An 18,319-nucleotide genomic window follows, 5' to 3' on the forward strand; every position below is an offset into this window, starting at 1 on the left:
ATGGAGAAACTACTTTAATGCAGTTCTAAGGGACAGTTTTGACCTATTCTTTGACACAAACTGTCTTGAAATCTTGAAATCGGGGTCTCATCTGTGAACTTTGTTTTTGTTTCCTTAGATTATAAGTTGGGTCAAGGTGATTCTTCTAGATTCATCTCCTTTTTCTGAAATCAGTTCAGTGCTTCCCTAGCTGTGTTTTTGGGTTTATTGTCTAGCTGGAAGAACATTTTTTTTAAATTGATAATCTAGTTTCATTTTAGAGTTTTACCAAAAATGTCACAATAGATTTTTCTGGTTATTCTTACCAGCATCATATGCTGAAAAAAGCTTCTAACCATGGGGTTCTAAACTTCACTCTTGGTGTGTGTTTCTATTTTGTTCCCCATGGAAACAAGGTGTGTGCAATGACATCCAAAGATTTTAATTTTGGTCCTATCCAAGTTGTCTATATTGTTTCAGTATTTTACTTTCATCCATCCATCTTCTTCCCCTTATCCGGGGTCGGGTCGCGGGGGTAGCAGCTTCAGTAGGGAGGCCCAGACGTCCCTCTCCCCAGCCACTTGGGCCAGCTGCTCCGGGGGAACCCCAAGGCGTTCCCATGCCAGCCAAGAAACATAGTCCCTCCAGCGTGTCCTGGGTCTTCCCCTGGGCCTCCTCCCGGTGGGACGTGCCCGGAACACCTCACCAGGGAGGCGTCCAGGAGGCATCCTAACCAGATGCCCGAGCCACCTCAACTGGCTCCTCTCGATGTGGAGAAGCAGCGGCTCTACTCCCGGACTATAGATGAGGTAACGAACGTAGATCGACCGGTAGATCGAGAGCTTCTCCTTTTGACTCAGCTCTCTCTTCACCATGACAGACCGGTGTAGTGTCCGCTTTACGGCAGATGCAGCACCAATTCACCTATCGATCACTCGCTCTATTTTTTCCCCATTCATGAACAAGACCCCAAGATACTTTAGCTCCACATCTTCTCCGACCCGGAGAAAGCACTCTTTTCCGGCTCAAGTATTTTATACAGTATTTTATAGATTTGTGCAAATGTTCTGCAGGAAACGTTAAATGTCCTTCAGCATGTTTTTCTTCAGCAGTATAGTTTTGTGTAATGAGCATGTATAAATCCACTGTTGGTGGGCACATTACTTTTTGTTCGTTACAAAACTACCTGATAATTTCTAGTCTTTCTATAGCTCTGAGTAATGAGGTATTCAATGTTGTAAAACACTTCTCATAATTCTTTTGACTGATCTGTCAGACATCTTCCAAAGAGCACAAAGCAAATGCTAGTTTATAGTGAAATTTTATTCTTTCAATTTATGGTCTCTTACTGAATCATTCAGAAGTATAGAAAAACTTTTCTGACAAATGTTAAAATTATGTTTTGAAGCACTATGGCAGTTTTTGATATAGCTTTCTGCGTTTACCCATCATGACATTCTTGTGTGATATGGGATACCATTTGATAAAAAGGAAGTTTGTCAGATAGGACTAAAGGAGCTTATACTCAACAGTGCTAATTTGGAACAACATTGCTTTCAAAGTACGGGGAAACAAATCAGGGGATTTCTTGGCTTTCTTTGCCTTTTTGAATACATTTTATTATTGTGTTCAGTAATACTATTTGGTTTCATTAATCTTTATTACCTCTAACTTGACTAGGGGTAATAAGGCTAACAAATCAATTGGTGTTGATGTTTTTTCAATGTGTGCAGGGGTTGGCAATGACATATGGTGCCAATTCCATGTCGATTGTGCTTTTAGAAAGATGTTTACATAGAAAACCGGATATGTCCGACACTTTGTAAGTATTAATACATCCAAAAACATTTACTGTCATCAATTTTTTTAATAATGATGGACTGACACTTTTTGCCTGGTTAGAAATGTTAGTCATCGCTTTAGCAAAACTAAAGCCTAAAAGAAATGCTTGGGAAAAGCAAAAAAAGGGAAAATATACACCAAATGTGCCATTTTGGAACCAAGAGACAGCATTTACTTTTACACGAGTCACAAGTGTGAGTTCATAGACATCATGTACAACATGCCAAGATAGCACCGCTGTGTCTCCTCCAAAAATGCTGACAATGTTACAAACTTGTCATCGCTGAAAAGGGTGGAAAGAAGCCCTGAAGGTGTCTTCCAGCAAAACTGTCTACTACAAATATTTCTTACAAAGGTGTCAACCATCAATAAATAGCCAACAACTGTTAGCTACATAGTATTTACTATACAAAATGAAGCAAGTCTTTCTATTACTGTATATTTGAGATATGATAGATGATATGATTCAATGTATGACTGATGGCTGTAACATACTCTGGACCTATTTTCACCCGGGTATTTAACCCTTCAGTAGCTATAACTAAATCAAGATGGCCATCTGTAGAGGACAAATGACTTCACTGGGCTCAAATTTGACCTGTAAGTAAGAATCAGAGGTCCAGAGAAAGACCAAATGTAATAATGATACATTCAGCCAGGATGGCAAGAAGCCCAGACACAGCGGCCGATTAACAGAAGAAACCCAACCACAGGAAAGACAAAAAGAAAGAACATTTTTTGTCTGCTCTCTACTGTGGGAGAGCAGCCGCAGCTCTTCTCCCAGTCAGCAAAGCTGGGAGCTGCTTTTACAGGGCTTTCTTCACTGTCACAACTACAACAACACCCGCCTCATCCGCCTGACTGGCCCTGTCACGCTAAGGCACCCCAAAACCCACCACAACCATCCACAACCATACCAGGCCTGTACACTTACCCTAACACCAGACTTCCCACGATTAACCATTACTCTGTGGGGTAGAGGGGGCTGCTTTTACAGATTAGCATGGCAACGATGACTCTGCAGGCCACTGCTATATCACCCCAGCCCAATTCTTTCTCTGTCATGCCATAACGGTGTATTCATCCGCCAGCATCCCTCAGCAAAAAATAGATCCTCTCGACAACTTTTCAGAAAAAATCAACAATGATTTGCCTGAAGGCACGGTCAAAAGCAAAACTAAAGGTAGTATAAAAAAGCTCCAGTTTCCATGGAAAAAGCCCTAAATCAAGGGACAACCAAAGCCAACTCCAAAGGTGTTACACCTTCAACTGTGTCCTGTTATGGCTCCTTCTCCTGGGCTTCTCAACGCTATTCATGAGATTTTGATAAAGCATGATGAGATGGCACATGGCCTACACTCAATTGTATAATTAATATTTATTACGGGGGTGCACTCACACACACACACACACACACAAACACACACACAGACACACACAAATACACCAGCTGTCGAGCTGAAGATCGGATTGACTTTTGCAAGTGTGTGCAGGGTGCTTGAGTGTGAGGCGTGACTGCGGCAGCAAATAACCAGCATCTGACAGCCTGTTAGGGGTCTCGACTCCATTACAGTCAAGATCTGCCACCACCACCCTTCGTGCTCGCCCGTCCTCCCCTCCTCTACTATTGTATCCTCTCTTTGTTATTGGCACTGGCAGGGAGCTGAATTGAGAACAAAATCCAATCAACATCCTAATGTTTCCACTTTCTCCTTGTGCTTTTCCTCCCTTTAAAAAAAAAAATAGAAAATTCTGTCTGAATGGGTTGGATGTGATATGATCATACAGGTTTCAAGTACTAGGCCTTTAAAAAGGCACAGCCTCTCACCATCTATGAACTTCTATGCCTGATTCTCAACCAAATGCAAAGAAATCAGGTGTTGAAAGAGAAATTAGGCAAAGCCGCTTCCTATTTATTGTGTTTGATCTCTACTTGTGGTTAAAGGGTACAAATATCAAAAGAGTCACCATTTCTCATTATTTGCTGTTTTTAAATAATACACCTCTGTAAATGGTTTTAAACACATAATTAAAATAGAAATATGAACAATACTCAACCTCACCTTTAAATTAAATATCTATAAAACTGCAAATTTTATAAAGTGCTGTTGTGTCAATACACCAAACAATTTATTTTCAACATTAAACATCTAAAACTAAGTCTGATATTAGTCTGTATATTATATTTCATCTTTGTCTGATGCAAAGTTTAAATTCACTAACATGTATGAACTAAGATATTATTGAAAGAGGTAGCTGTTGTCATTTAAAACAAGACAATTATTTTTTATTACAATTTAAAGGAACATATACATTAGTAGCAAGATCATGAAACATATCTGGTAGGTTTTCTTGACTCACCTCTGTCAAATGAAGGACTGTTCTGCTGTATTTTTATTTGTATATCCATTTTTGACTTAAGTGCAAAATGAAAAATCCAGTCAAAAAAGTAAAAGAGAAACCCGATCAGAGGAAACTGGATCACAACACTCCTCTGTCTACAGGCAACTAATCCACTGTGGTGTTAGCTTTGCAAGAATCAGTGGCTGTGCATAAATGTGTGTGTGTGTGTGTGTGTGTGTGTGTGTGTGTGTGTGTGTGTGTGTGTGTGTGTGTGTGTGTGTGTGTGTGTGTGTGTGTGTGTGTGTGTGTGTGTCTTATTGTGTCTTCATTGTATTCCATCTGTGTATTTAGTGTTTAACCACTGTATCCCTGTCCAATCTCCTCTTGACACTCAGGCAGAAAATTATCATTTCTTTTATCTAATTAATGAACAAGAATTTTCATTTGTGATTGTTCTGATAAATGTTTTGGCACCTCTGGCAAAGATGTAGAAAAATCCATAGAATAATAGATCTTCTGTTGCTCTACCCTAATTTTACACAACCTTGTAAAAAGTCACACTTTCAAAGGTCAAATCATACAAAGAGAGGGAACTTGGACTATTTCCCTTCCCGCAATTTCTAAAGATCCTCCCGAGTCCTGGGTCTTCTATTTTGTTCTCGTCTTTTTAGACAAAACCACAACTTTTCTAAATATAGGTCTGGGTACTGAGATGTCAAAAAAGTTAATTTTGTGACTAGTAGATCATTTTCTTTATAATTTGGCCACATGTTGTGGATTATTCACCAGCTGAAGGACCAAATACAGCACATTTTCAATTCCCTTGCCGATTCTGCAAGGTTTTTCTTTAAGATTTGTTGGTATTTAAAGAATTACTGACGTACTCTAACAAAGTTCCCAGGATCTTATGTAGGAAAAGGCTCACAGCATAATCATTCCCCACTGTACTTAAAAGTGGGCATGAAGTGCATTTTCATCTATTCATTCTTCGTTTTATTCAAAATAAAGTTATGTTTGTTGCCAGAACGGTTAATGTTGGTTCAATATCAACAAAACACACTTAACACACTACTTAACTCCATTGAGGAGTTAAGTAAGGTGGAGTTATTAAGTAAGGTGGAGATATTTTTATAAAAGGGCAGAAAATTAGTGTTTGTTTGCATCACTCCCAAACAAACAAATAACACCTAGATATAATTAATGGCTTTCATTAAGATTTTCTCATCCCAAGATGCCCCACTTGACTGAAATTCTCCCAAATGTGAGATTTTGATATGTGCCACTTGCTCATTGTGTTGTTGTAAGATAAATATGAATATAAGGTCTTACCAAGCCTAGCAACTATTAGCATAAAGATAATTTTTCACCGGAGATGCCTTTATTTCTAGACCTTCCACATCTGTACACTGGGTAGCACATTTCTAAATACTTTAGAGTCTGCAGTTATTTCCAGAAACAGTGATCAGGGAATCAAGAGCCTCCTTCATTTCTCTTCAGCGCCTCTCCTGTTTAAGCTTATAATGAGGACTGGTCAGAGACAGACAGTCATCTTCATTTACTAAATTTCAGTCAGAGATCACCACCAGAGGAGGGAGTCTGAATGGCAAGAGAGCCTATTAGGAAGAGCAACATGACACTTGTCTAGCCTGCTCACCACCCTTATTTTGTGCAAAACGACTTTCACACATCGTAAACCAAAACACCCACATCGCTGTATGACATTTACTCCTGTCCTGGCTGTTATTTTGTTAAAAAAGTGTGGTTTGCAAGCTGATTAACAGACCCGGGGAACAAACACACCCTGTTTGATTTCAAAGAACAGAAGACGACCGAACAGGTATAATTATAATCTGAGCTCAATTAAGTCAAACAAAACACAGTACACAAGGGCATGGAAGAGACAACATATCTCTCCAAAAGCCATAACCCAAACAAATATGAAAATTAACTCAAAATGATACGTTGTACAGAAAAAAAAAATTCATACCTTCGCAGATTTAACTCAGGATATTTGTATCTAGAAGGAAATGAGACTGAGATCCCGTGAAGATAATAGAACAATGTTAAATGATTTTTAAATAATAAAAAATATATATTACTATACTCTTCTCAACTAAAGCAATAAAACCAGTGTTTTTTGCACTGCCTTTTTGACAATTTATTCATGGTGATGAGCTTCAAGTCTTTGAAGCCGGAGTACCTCTCTCCACAGATCTTCACTGGACTAAGGTTTAGCTAACATGAATAATACTTCCAGTAGGAAATAAAAAAATAAATAAAGATTAAGGTAAAGCTAAATCTGCAAGGGGTATGAATAATAGCAGGCAAATAACAACAAAATGTGAGTCTTTGTAAAAATGTAACAATATAAAACACTGGAAATGTATTCAGCTATTGACCCGATAAAGCTCAAATGATTTCCAGCTAGATCAGGACTGTTGTCCTAACTGTGGCTCCTCAGAAACTCAGATAAGTGAGTGCAGCAAACCTGCAGGCTGCACAGTTTGTCTGGTAACATTTTCACTGTTGAAGTTGTTTCACAGAGAAGAAGACTTAGAGCTAGCTATTTTCGGTGTCAGTGAGGTGTTTGAAGAAATGGAAGAGAGTTAGAGAGAGCTGGACATATTGTAGATACAGTAACAGGAAGGCTGAAGGGAATGCTGTAAAGTTACTTTGTTTTATGCTTTCGAGTTTTCCACCTCTGTCAGTCGTGTTTCTGGCCAAACTTGGACATGTTGGCACCATATAGAAATCTCAAAGTTAGCATAAAGCTCTGCATTCACCATAAGTAATATACTTCAGTTTACAGTTAGTAAAGCTAATTGCGTTAATCGCTAATTTCAGAAACGTTCAGAAACGTTTAGATTGTGAACTCAGTAAACATTTTGTCTTGACTTGGTATGTTTTACCAACATATCAAAATATTGTTAAAAACACTTTTTAAGTCCTCACTCCCACGTTTGGCACGACATCCCCTCTGCACCTAACCTAGAGGATTATTTCCTCCTAATCACAGGAACTCTAAAAAAGAAAAGGGAAAAAAAACCTTTTGAAGGCTGTTCTTAAATATCCTTATTAGAAATAATCAGATAATATTGGTATCGTCAGGCAAAATGATTTACAACAGCTAACTATCAGAACCTGGCTGTAAAACTTTCTTTGTGTCAGTGGCTGTTGGATTCCAGTCCTCCAGGGACTATGTCCTGCATGTTTTCATGCATTTCTGGCTCAACAAACCTAAAACAAATTAATTGCTCATTAGAACGCTTTCGCAAAACTTGATCAAATGCTACAAAGGTAATTCAGCCTTTTGTAGCAGGTGTATTAAACCAGGGATACATCTTGAACATGCAGGACACTGCTCCCCCACGACCGGGATTGGACACCACTGTTCTAATAGAGTTGGGCACATTGTCATTAGATTCTTCATTTGTTAGACTGTTTAAGCAGACAAGGTATTTGCTCTGTGTCCTGTGCCCTCTTAGCATAGAAATAGGAATTATTTAGTCACATATAAAGAAAAAGGAAGAACATAAAATACTTGAGTTGTTTAAGGTGCTTTTATATTGATGGATGAAAATGTCACATTAGAAAGGGACCCAAATGCAGATACCCTGACAACAGCTCTACTAAATAAAACACCTTACAGGAGGTGTGGCACTAGGAGAACAGGATATTCAGCAGGCAGAAAGATGGGGAACGTCAACATAACACTTTAATTACGACCTCCGTGCACATTACACTAGAAGGCACCGCACCACTAGTGGGAGCTATTTTCTCTGAAACGCAACAGTAAGCACATTCGTACAAAACTTCCTGCTTAATAAGGTACCACCACTATATCAATCTACTCATAGGCTACAGGCCGACAATCTTCAAGCATATGGATACTGTTATATTTAATAAGCTTGAGAAAAGTAAATGCATTAGGAAACAGCAATAAAGTGCCGGAAAGCTCTGGAATAAGCTGCAAACCCATTGGTGCCAGCTGCAGACTGTTTGCAGCACAGATGTTACTGAAAGTAAATCCAGTCTTGGGGAGGGAAGAAATAATGTATGCGACTGAAAGGGTAACACTCTCTGACCTGCACTCACTTACTTACACAAGGTCAAGCTTCCTGGAAAGTAGCCATTACACTGGCAAAAAAAAAAAACACATACATCGTCTTTGAAATAACACACAAACAAGTTTTCCATCTGTTTCAGCTTTGTACAGCTTACAGATTTAGAAAGAAACAAGAGCTGCATCACAGTACAACATACTGTATATATGTGTGTGTTTCCCTTTCTCCACATGAACATATGAGTTTATATTTATACACACAAGTACACATGATGCCCATATGCTATGTGATAAAGATAACAAAGGCATAACATCAGTGCAAACCTGGGGTTTACACCTCTGATCTGATCACATTCTTTTCTCCAGTGGGTACTCCTGTGTTATATCAGATAAGGCCTTAATCCAATCCTGTTTCCTCCAGCAATTCCTTTGGGGGTTTTTCTGCCTGGTCAGCACATGAGACAATCCACTGCAACTCAATTTTATTACTTCTTGCACCTGTACGTTTTAATCAAATATTCAACTTTTTAAGCATTTCCCAGAGTGTTGGTGACAGAGAGAATAACAAACCCTGTGAAATTGAGGAGTTCTGCCTCATGAGGCAATTGCTTGCAGTTTCATCATGCTTGTTGTTGCCCAATTAGTACCATGAAAAGAAAAATGTAGAGGTTAATAAAATCCCAAACATTTATGAGCAACAAAGAAAAACACGGAACAATTATTTAAATCCTGTAATTTGTCAAGTACCAGTCGGCGAATCGTCTTAATTACACACAATACGAGCCTGGCTTTTTGTCATGCACCTGTTGAAAATGGCATGCGAACACTCTTTATATTTGAGGTTTTGATTTGACTCTCTACTTGTGAAGACTGATTTATATCTTCAAAACCAACAAGCCTTCTACAAAATAAGGTGTTCTCCTCACAATTAAAACAGTAAAAATGTTCCATGTAGTGAATAGGGATTGAAAAAGCTACAGTGCGCAGGAATCCTGATAAGACATATGAGAGAAAGACAAAGAAAATGTTCATGTTTTTCAAAAAGGAAATAAAATATAAGCAAGTTAGGCAAAGACCCCAAATAACCCTCTTGTCATAAGATTTAAAGTTATTTGAGCATTTTATCCATGCAAATGTATAGTTGTAGGCCTGCATGTTTCCATGCTTTACGCCGGGGCTTCGCAGCCGCAGCTCAAAGTGGTCTAAATTTTAACTGGAATTCTCCCCATGGATGCAAGGATTCCCCTTCAACTGTCCAACAACATTCATTTCAGGTAAATTGGAGAGTGTAAACCACTCTTAGCTGTGTTTGGGTAAATCGCTGTTAACGGGTGTATCTCTGTGACGGGTCTTTGATCTGTCCAGGCTGAATCCGGCTTCTTACTGTATGACAAATGGGAGATGGTGGCGTTCTCTACACCTTCACTCTCACCTCTGAGGTAAGAAAAAGGAGGAATTATTTAATTACTCAATCGTCCTTGGATAAGACGAAAGCAGCCATAGCCACATTTCTGCAGACAGGTTCAGTTGTTCTATCTTTGTTGTTAAACCTCACACATTTTACCATTGTTTTTTTGTTGTTTTAGGTTTTTTTTTGCTGGAGGTGACGTGTTACTTTTAAGGCCTCTAAATGTCTTTTATATCAATCCAAATCATCAATCATTTGCTTAGGAAAGTCCTTTTTAAACATCATTGCAAGTGCAACTCCATTTCAGTTGATATTTTTATCACCAATATTCAAGTAAGTATAATTCTGTCTGAGGAGCCAAAGATGCAAATAGAATACAATAACCACAGTCTCTTCATGCAATTAGTTTAGTTAAAACATGTCAGGTGTTTTAGTTAACTATTTTTACAGGCTAAACACAAAATGCTGCATCACAAACAATTTACAGTTTTGGTAAGCCTTTGTGAAATGCAGACTCTTGTAAACCTCTCGTGTTCTTGGTTTACAGACACAGTTGTTTGTTCGGAGATTCCTCATCCTGTAGTTGCAACAAGTGATTGTTGAAGCTGATGTTTTCTTTCTATCATCCCAAACCCATCTGTCTATTCTAATCTGACCTTGGATATCAACAAGACATTTTTCTTCATGCTCCTGAAACTCACTGGACACTTTCTCTTTTTGTGGACATTTGTCTGTAAATCTGAAAGTCGTTTGTAAGGGAAAATCCATCCTTCCATCCAAACCTTTTCTATGACCGCTTATCAGTGCAGGGTTGTAGGGTGCTGGTGCTTAACCCCAGCGGTCAATGGGTGAGAGGCGGAGTGCAACCTGGACAGGTCGCCAGTCCATCACAGGTGAGGGAAAATCCTAGCAAACAAGCAAGCACCATAACCAACCATGACATTTATCAACGCCCGTTCCCTATTCTAGTATACCTAATAAAGTGGCCGCTGAGTGCTAATGCAACAGGAAGCCATCACCTTCATATCTGGGGGACATGATGATAGGGTGCACTTACTTCATCGGACAAAGTTTACATGCTAACAGCAACTAGACAAAGCTTTGCAATATTGTAGCGTTTAATGTCATTACATGTTTTTTAACCCAAATTTACATATCGGGATAGTACTTTGTGGACTGACGGTTCTAGTCCAAATTGTGGTAAAGTCAACAATCAAAAAGGGAACAAAAAGTGATGCAGGTCTGTTTTAGAAAGAAAAGAAAAGTTACCCACAATGCACTGAGCATCTTTGACATGCTTCATTTATCCCAAAGCAACGTACCTTCATTAAATATGGGTGATCAACACAAACATCTAAGTCAAAATAAATAAAATTTAAGATTCATTAAAGTAAAAAAAAAAATTGCACATTCACTGTGAGGTTGTTCATACATTGACTTTAAATGGACTGCTGAGTATTTCACTGACCTCCCTGTGTGCATGTCTTTGCTGAACGTATGCGTGTAACATGAGAATGTGTGCTTGTTTTAGCCCTGGTCATTTTCAATCCATCTCCTGAGGCTAGAATAAGCAGCTCTCTTTCCCACAGGCTTCAGCTAAGCCTAGCAGAGCATCTGGTCATGCAGGCTCTAATCAACACTGGCATGGTCATTCTGTCTGTGACAGAGGGGGGACGGGTTCACAGTCCGGAAAAGCTGCAAGCGGCAGCGCCAGTGTATATGAGAGCAGGTGAGAAGCAATGGAGAACTAAGGCAGGAGAGGAAGAAGGCGGAGGTATATGGTGGGACAGATTAAGAGTCGAGGGAGAGCTGGCTTTAAGTGATTCTGCAGTGAGAGGGACACTGCAAACGGGAAGGTATGAAAGAACGTGGGAAAGAGGATGGATGTCATAATAAATATTGTAAAGAAAGAAAATATACGTAGGCGTGAACAGAATGACAAAAGAAGTAACAGAAATTCATGGACTCAGGTGAGCTGGACATGGTGGAAAAAAGAGAGGGCTTACAGAGGGAGAGGGAAAAGAAGGGAGGAAAAAAGAAACAGACCAACAGTGAGGAGTCATGATTTGCACCATGTGCAGGAGGAGGGCAGACAGTGAGACGGAGGAGAAAAGAAAAACTAGCAGAGAAGAACAGCATGAGAGGCAGCAACCCACAGCTACTGACAAGACCTGCAACCAGGTGTTAACTGCACCGACTGTAATCATCACCTTGCTGTCTATTTAAGTACACTTTGACTGATGTGTGTGAGGAGACTTGAAAGAAATGACAGAGAGTTTGTGGTTCTTCTCAGAGTAGGTGTTTTAAGGAGTTTTTGGCAGTAAGACATGAGGTGCCATTTTGGAGCAGTATTGTTATGGTGGGTTGTCATCCTGTATGAAGGCGGGTTTGTTGCTTTGTTACAGTGATTTTAGTGTTTTGTTATATTTTCATCCGGAGCCACGTGGGTTTGTTGTGGTGTTGGCGGCTCATTAATTCATGAACTACACCCGCCTCATTCTGTGGAGGCTCACAGGGGCTCAGACATTTGTTTGTACTGGATTTAGCCGGCAACAAACGTTCTGTCCTGTGCTGAGGAAAACGCTGTTGAAGTGGAGTGCCCACCTTGGTGTGGTGGTGTGCTAAAGCGCGAGCTTTGACCTGGGTGCACGCGCGTCCATTGCACACAGGATGTCGTATCAAGCTGCTCCTAACCAAGCAGAAAGTAGCTAGAGACCAATGTGGAAAGAGTTCACAATTTTCTCTCGCTTGCTGTATCGCTTTAACTATCTCTCTCTCTCTCTCTCTCTCTCTCTCTAACTCATATATCCAGTTCTATTGTTGGTTTGAGCAAGACACAAATGCATCATAGCTGGTAGATCTGCAACTTTCCACATAAAATAAAGCCATCATCTGCTTGTTTTGAAATCTTTGCTTCTTTTACCAGTTCTCTGCTGTGGAAAGAAGGGTTCACTCCTGCAGTGAGCTCAACTCCTGCTGCTTTTGGTCTATAAGACATTTAACCCCACCACGGGGTAGAGAGATGAGCTTGAGGCTTGAAAGCATGCTTCTTCATCATGTGGAAGACTTTGAATGTCTTGGAATCTTGTTCACAAGTGGGGGTAACATGTAGTGGGAGACGGAGAGGCTGATTATGGCAACATCTGTGGTGAGGCTCAATCGATCTGTTGTGATGCAGAGAAGGCTGACGCCAAAAGAGTGCCTTTACCCGACAAGCTATCCAAAGAATAGGGGTCATAAGAAGTGGTCAAAACACAAAGATTGGCTTCTTTTCTGGACTCACTCTAATGAATATGGTTAACCTGGCTTTGGGAGAAGCTCAGAGAACAGTTGCTGCTCCTGACTACGTTACCTGATAAGTTAGCTGAGGCAGTTTGAGCTTCTGATGGGGGTCCCATCTGACCGCCTTCTTAGATCGCTGACGATAGATGCTCTATTGCAAGGCAGCCTTCAAGTTAGACCCTGGCTCACTGGGGAGAGAGTACGCCATCCATTTAGCTTGGAAGTAGTTCCAGAGACAAGCTGTACTATGGAGGGAAGGACGGATAATTGGGATTGGTCTGAAGAGTCATGTTCCACATATTAGACTGAAATCCATACAACTATGTACCGAGAGCAAAAAGAAAGCAACACATCATGAATTCTAAGAAACCTGTCTAAATATTACATAATTCAGTTCATGCCAGTTTGATAGGTTAGTACCGGCACTGGACCTTTGGAAAAGTGCACCCAAGTGCATCAGGTTGGACTGAGGCATATTTTAATTGCGTTGGTTTCTCCTGAATTCACAAATCCCAATTTTTTATTTGCATTAATAGATATTTGAATTTATAATGGTTCAGTTATTTCTCTGCTGTGTTCTTGGTTGTGTCCCTTTTCATTCTCTTGCTTTTGCTGATGCATAACACAACTTATTCTGCACCGGGCCACTTGCAAAAGAAGTTGGCCTCCCTGCATGTCAACACAACCATTATGATAAAGTAGCCCATTGAAGGCTCAACAGGAGCTGTCTCACTTCACCACACCGTGTCATGTGCATGTCTATGTGTGCACTGCAAGCTGTGCCAGAAAGCTGTAATGAAGTTCCAGGTCCTGAGGTGGTCAGACCAACGGCTGTGAAATTGCCTCTCAGTGACCACTATGTTCAGGCCCACAGTCAGGCTGAAGATGTGTGCGCACATATAGGGTAAAAGAGGTGGGTCGGGTGGGGGCACAAAGAGACTGACGGGAAGAAAAGGGGTCAGACGGCAGAATCTGTAAAACCTCTGATAATATGACCTGTGCCATAACAGCCCACATCGATCGGTCTTGACCTTGTCTTTTTCTCCTCCATCAAATCTCTCTCCGCACCCTCAACCTCCTTCATCTCTTTGTTCAGTATATGATGGAGCTATTCTTCCAATCACGTTTACGCAGCCTGTGATTAATTTTTAATATCCCAAACCGCCACAACAGTCACACTGTGATTTAGATGAGCTTTCATTAGAGGGAGTCACACAGACTGAGGGATCCTGGTGTTCATTAGAAAGCAGTCGGATGTTTGAAATATCTTTCTGCAAACTTGGAAACAGCCAGCGGTACGGTACATTGCTCCCACTTATTAACGACAACTGTTTGTGTTTTAAGGATTTACTTACAGATTTGTTCAACAATTAAGATGAATAAAAAAAGTGAAGAAACCTGCGAGGAAAAGTAACATGCGCAAAAAACACAATTTCCGCCATTCAGCATCTCGTTTCTCATCCTTACTATGCGTAATGTCGAAATGACATTTATTCATTATTGTACAGTTGCTCTTTATGGTTACTGAGCTGAAGCGGGGGGAAAAAGCAGCTACATCCATTTTTCACAGTCACAAACACAATGAGCTCACATGAATATTCTGAAGACACATAAACACCTACAAAATATGTCTGTTTTGCTTTTTTTTCCCCTTCCTCTTTCTGTGTCTGTCTCCCTGTTGTTTTCAGCCCAGCGGGAACAGCTGATGAGTTTCCTCTTCTGGCACACTAGAAGTATTCCTCAAAAAAATAAAAAGAACTGAAAGTAAAGCCTCTAACAACGACACAGATCCAACTCTTTACGATTATAATAAAATATCAACTAATCACAAATGCAGATCCTCAGATTTTATTAAGGTTATCTCATTATTTACTTGTCTAACCTATTAGGGCAAAGAGAGTATAATGTCAGTAATTCCTCTTATTGGTGTCATTAATCCACTGACCCGATGAGCTCTGTATTCCTCTCATGTTACTCTTTTATGTCTTATTTCAATTGGTCCTTTTAGCCTCTCTAAGCTACCTTCATCTTCATGGGATTGCCAGAAATTTCTCACACCCTTGTATTTGTTTTATCTCCTTCCCCCATCCAGTCCCTTTGCCATCTCTCCACATCCCATCATCTCCCTCACCTCTTACACAAATCCTGGAAGGGTAGGATAGTGTTACCATGGATACTAAAACCAGGGAGGACTACCACCACCCCCGCCGCCGCCACAACCACCAGCATCGCATCACCACCTCCACTGCTTCCTGTCTTCCTGTACCCCCCTCCTCCCTTCCCTTCAGGCATAGCTGGGAACAGGAGTGGAGATCTCTGAAGGATGCCATGTGTGTGTTGCTGCTTTCATACAAACGCACACAATTTAAGGGGAACACAAATACTCTTACAAGGTGCAAATGTCTTCACTCCACTTGATCTTTTTCACCTAGAGTCCCACTGCAGCCGCATACGAGAGGACTTATGGTGATAGACCAACACAAAGCAGGCCAATAATTTGAAGTGACAGAGAAAGTGCAATAAACTAAAATGAAAAACAAAATGGGGCTTGCATTTTTAATAATCACCGCCGACCTCAGTCCAACTGCCTGTCGCTGCTGAAGAGAAGCATCCTTGCAGCATGAGCGTGCCACCATGTTTCTCTATGTGGATGAGCAGGGATGGTTTCCTCTATACAGTGTTCTGCACTGGTTCATTGGTTGCATTGGAAAAACTGTATTTGTACTGCAACTAAAATGCATGCAGGTGGACCGTATTAAGTAATTAGGGGACCTCTGAGGGAGGATGACTGCACTGGATTTTAGTTAAAGGGTACAAGAGTACAGTAAGCAATATGCAAAACCAGGCCTAAATATTCATACATAAAAAAAGAAAGAAATTGGGAAAACCTGTAGACTTTTCCTTCCATTTTATGGGTTTGCACTGAAACACAGACAAAATATGTTGAAGTTTCTGGTGCAATGTGCTGCAAAAAATACCTATAGGAACTGGTTTAAAAGAAAAAAAAACTGTACATTTTCTTATTGCTTATATTGATACCTGAAGCTACAATCAAGCTACAATGTTGTTTCCTTGAGTGTAAAGGAACAGTTTCAATGTGGATTTATAATGCTACATTATGCCTACATATATAGATATATATTTATTACACAGTTTAACAAATTATTGCATGTTGACATTTCTGACACATGCTCTTTTCCATGGAAAACGCATAGGTAGGTGATTTGTTATCTAGAGGATTGAGCTGTCAGAGCTGTAATGGAGCTGTCTGGCTGATCTGAGTACACATCGCTGTGTCAGTGATGTACAGACTACCTGTCACAACTAAGCCTTTCTCCTTATCTCACACTTCTTTTTTTACACATGATACTGCAGCTGTGTTTAACTATACATTTTAGACTTTTCTAAATGTTATAAGTAACAGAAGTATATTATATTAAAATCACCTTCGCATCTGCAGCGCCGTGCTAAAGTATTCCTATGCTTCATTTTTACACATTGCTACCTTAAACTTCAATGTACTTTGGTGCAATTTTATTTGATATATCAGCATAATGTAGTCCATAATTTTTAAATAGAATGATAATAATACAGGGCTTTCATTTTTTTAAACAAAAATCTGAAAAGCTTGGGATAAATATGTGTTGAATATCTCCGATACCCTTAAATTAAATCCAGAGCATTGAATTGCTTTCAAAAGTCACCATAGAACTTAGGCTTCTCCTTTGTGTAATTTTATCTGGGTTTAAACACGCAGTTTTTCCAAGGATTCAGAGGTTTGTTAGAGAACATCAGTGAAGAAACAGCATCATTAAAACCAGAGGGGACAGGTCAGGTTTTTTTTTTTTCAAAAGTGGAGTATCATATCATCATATCCTTCCATTTCACAATCATGCAATTCATTGTGTTGATTTATCCTATAAAGTTTATGGTTGTAATGTGTATACTGTAATGTAATATAATGTAATACGTGCTGTTTGGATTGCTGAAGAGTGAGAGAATGGAAAAATATCTTATTTCCCTGCGGAGGGGCTCCGGATAGACATTCATCTGTTTGTATCAGATCTACGTTGTGTTTTCACGCAGCCTCTGTAATGCAAAAGCTGCAGGAGTACAAACCTCTACACAGAAACCTGTCCTTCTCCATGTCTGTCTCCATCTCACTGAGTATTTATTACCCTTTGACTAACCCAACACGTGTGTTTCAGTGACAGTTTGTGCAGAGGGGCACAAACAGACGGCAAAACATAAAAGTCTGAAAGATTAACATAGAGGCAGAGTAACAGCATAAGTACTATAATAAAATCAATTCAGGATGAAAAGGGGATGGGCTGTGGAACCCAAACTCCGTTTTCCAGGCCCAATCATAAAATTACTGAAATAAATAGTTATGAGAACATTTTTCACACGAAAGCAAATAAATAAATTACAGTGAGTGAGACTCTGGCAATTAAAAGTTCGAGAAAAGCTCCCAAAAATAGCTTTTTGTCTAAGCGTGTCTAAGTGTGTTTCTTCAGTGTGTTGTGTTTGTGACATGGCAGGTCAGAATAACCTCTTAGTCGTGGCGACAGCAGATGCGGCCGCTGCAGAGGGTTTGTTTGTGTGCATCAGAGAAAGATGTTTTTTATGTTTGGGCAGCAGACAGGTTAAGAGATCTGCTGTTTTCTACATGAACAGAAACTGTGGAAAATACCGGTTTTGACAACAAGGTCATTCCTTCTTGGGAGGCTGGTTCAATCCCTTAAGACTCACTTAAAGAAGATCTGCCTTTCTCTTTATCTGCGTGCCCTCAATTGGTCAAATCTGAGTAAAATCAAATAAAGGTTTTAGTGAATTTTACACAAATATAAACACTTAATATTGTGTTGTAAGATCAAAACCTTGAAGGTCATCTTCCCTAAAATAAGCCTAAAATAAGCAGGCTAATAATAAAACAATCTTGACAGGCAGATACTTCAAAGCACATGCACAACTACGAAAAGCTAAAAAGACATGGTTGACAACTGGTTAAGCTGCAGAAGATTGCATGATGACTGTTGGGAGTCGATATTAAAGAAAGGAAACGGCACATAAAGGAAAGAATGACATAGTAAAGGCAAGACCACAGCAGGGTTCTGGCAGAGATAAGCGAGAGAAAGGGGAAAGAGATTTATATGAATGGCAGAATATGCTGTCCTTTTCGATATAAGGCTCAGCGATGAGAAAAAGATCCATTTTGAAGGTTCCACTGCGCATATATAGCAACGGCGAAAGGGTGAGATATTTAGAGCAAGTGATACATGGCTTTAAGTTGTAGTGATCCCAGAAAGTTTAAAAAGAAAAAGACGCTTTAGTTTTTGAGGTCACATTCGCTTTCTGCGATTGAGATTTTATTTCAAGGGACTTCCTGGTAAAATAAAGGT

At 39.9% G+C, this 18,319-nt stretch overlaps 1 protein-coding gene across 10 annotated transcripts in view; it reads right to left on the reverse strand.

The window, feature by feature from the left end:
- The window catches only part of trpm3 (transient receptor potential cation channel, subfamily M, member 3), a 210,140-nt gene that overhangs the window by 109,202 nt on the left and 82,619 nt on the right, over window positions 1–18,319 (reverse strand). The window lies entirely within an intron of this gene.

The sequence above is a fragment of the Fundulus heteroclitus genome, chromosome 12 (genome assembly GCF_011125445.2).
Source record: "Fundulus heteroclitus isolate FHET01 chromosome 12, MU-UCD_Fhet_4.1, whole genome shotgun sequence".
NCBI classification, from domain to species: domain Eukaryota; kingdom Metazoa; phylum Chordata; class Actinopteri; order Cyprinodontiformes; family Fundulidae; genus Fundulus; species Fundulus heteroclitus.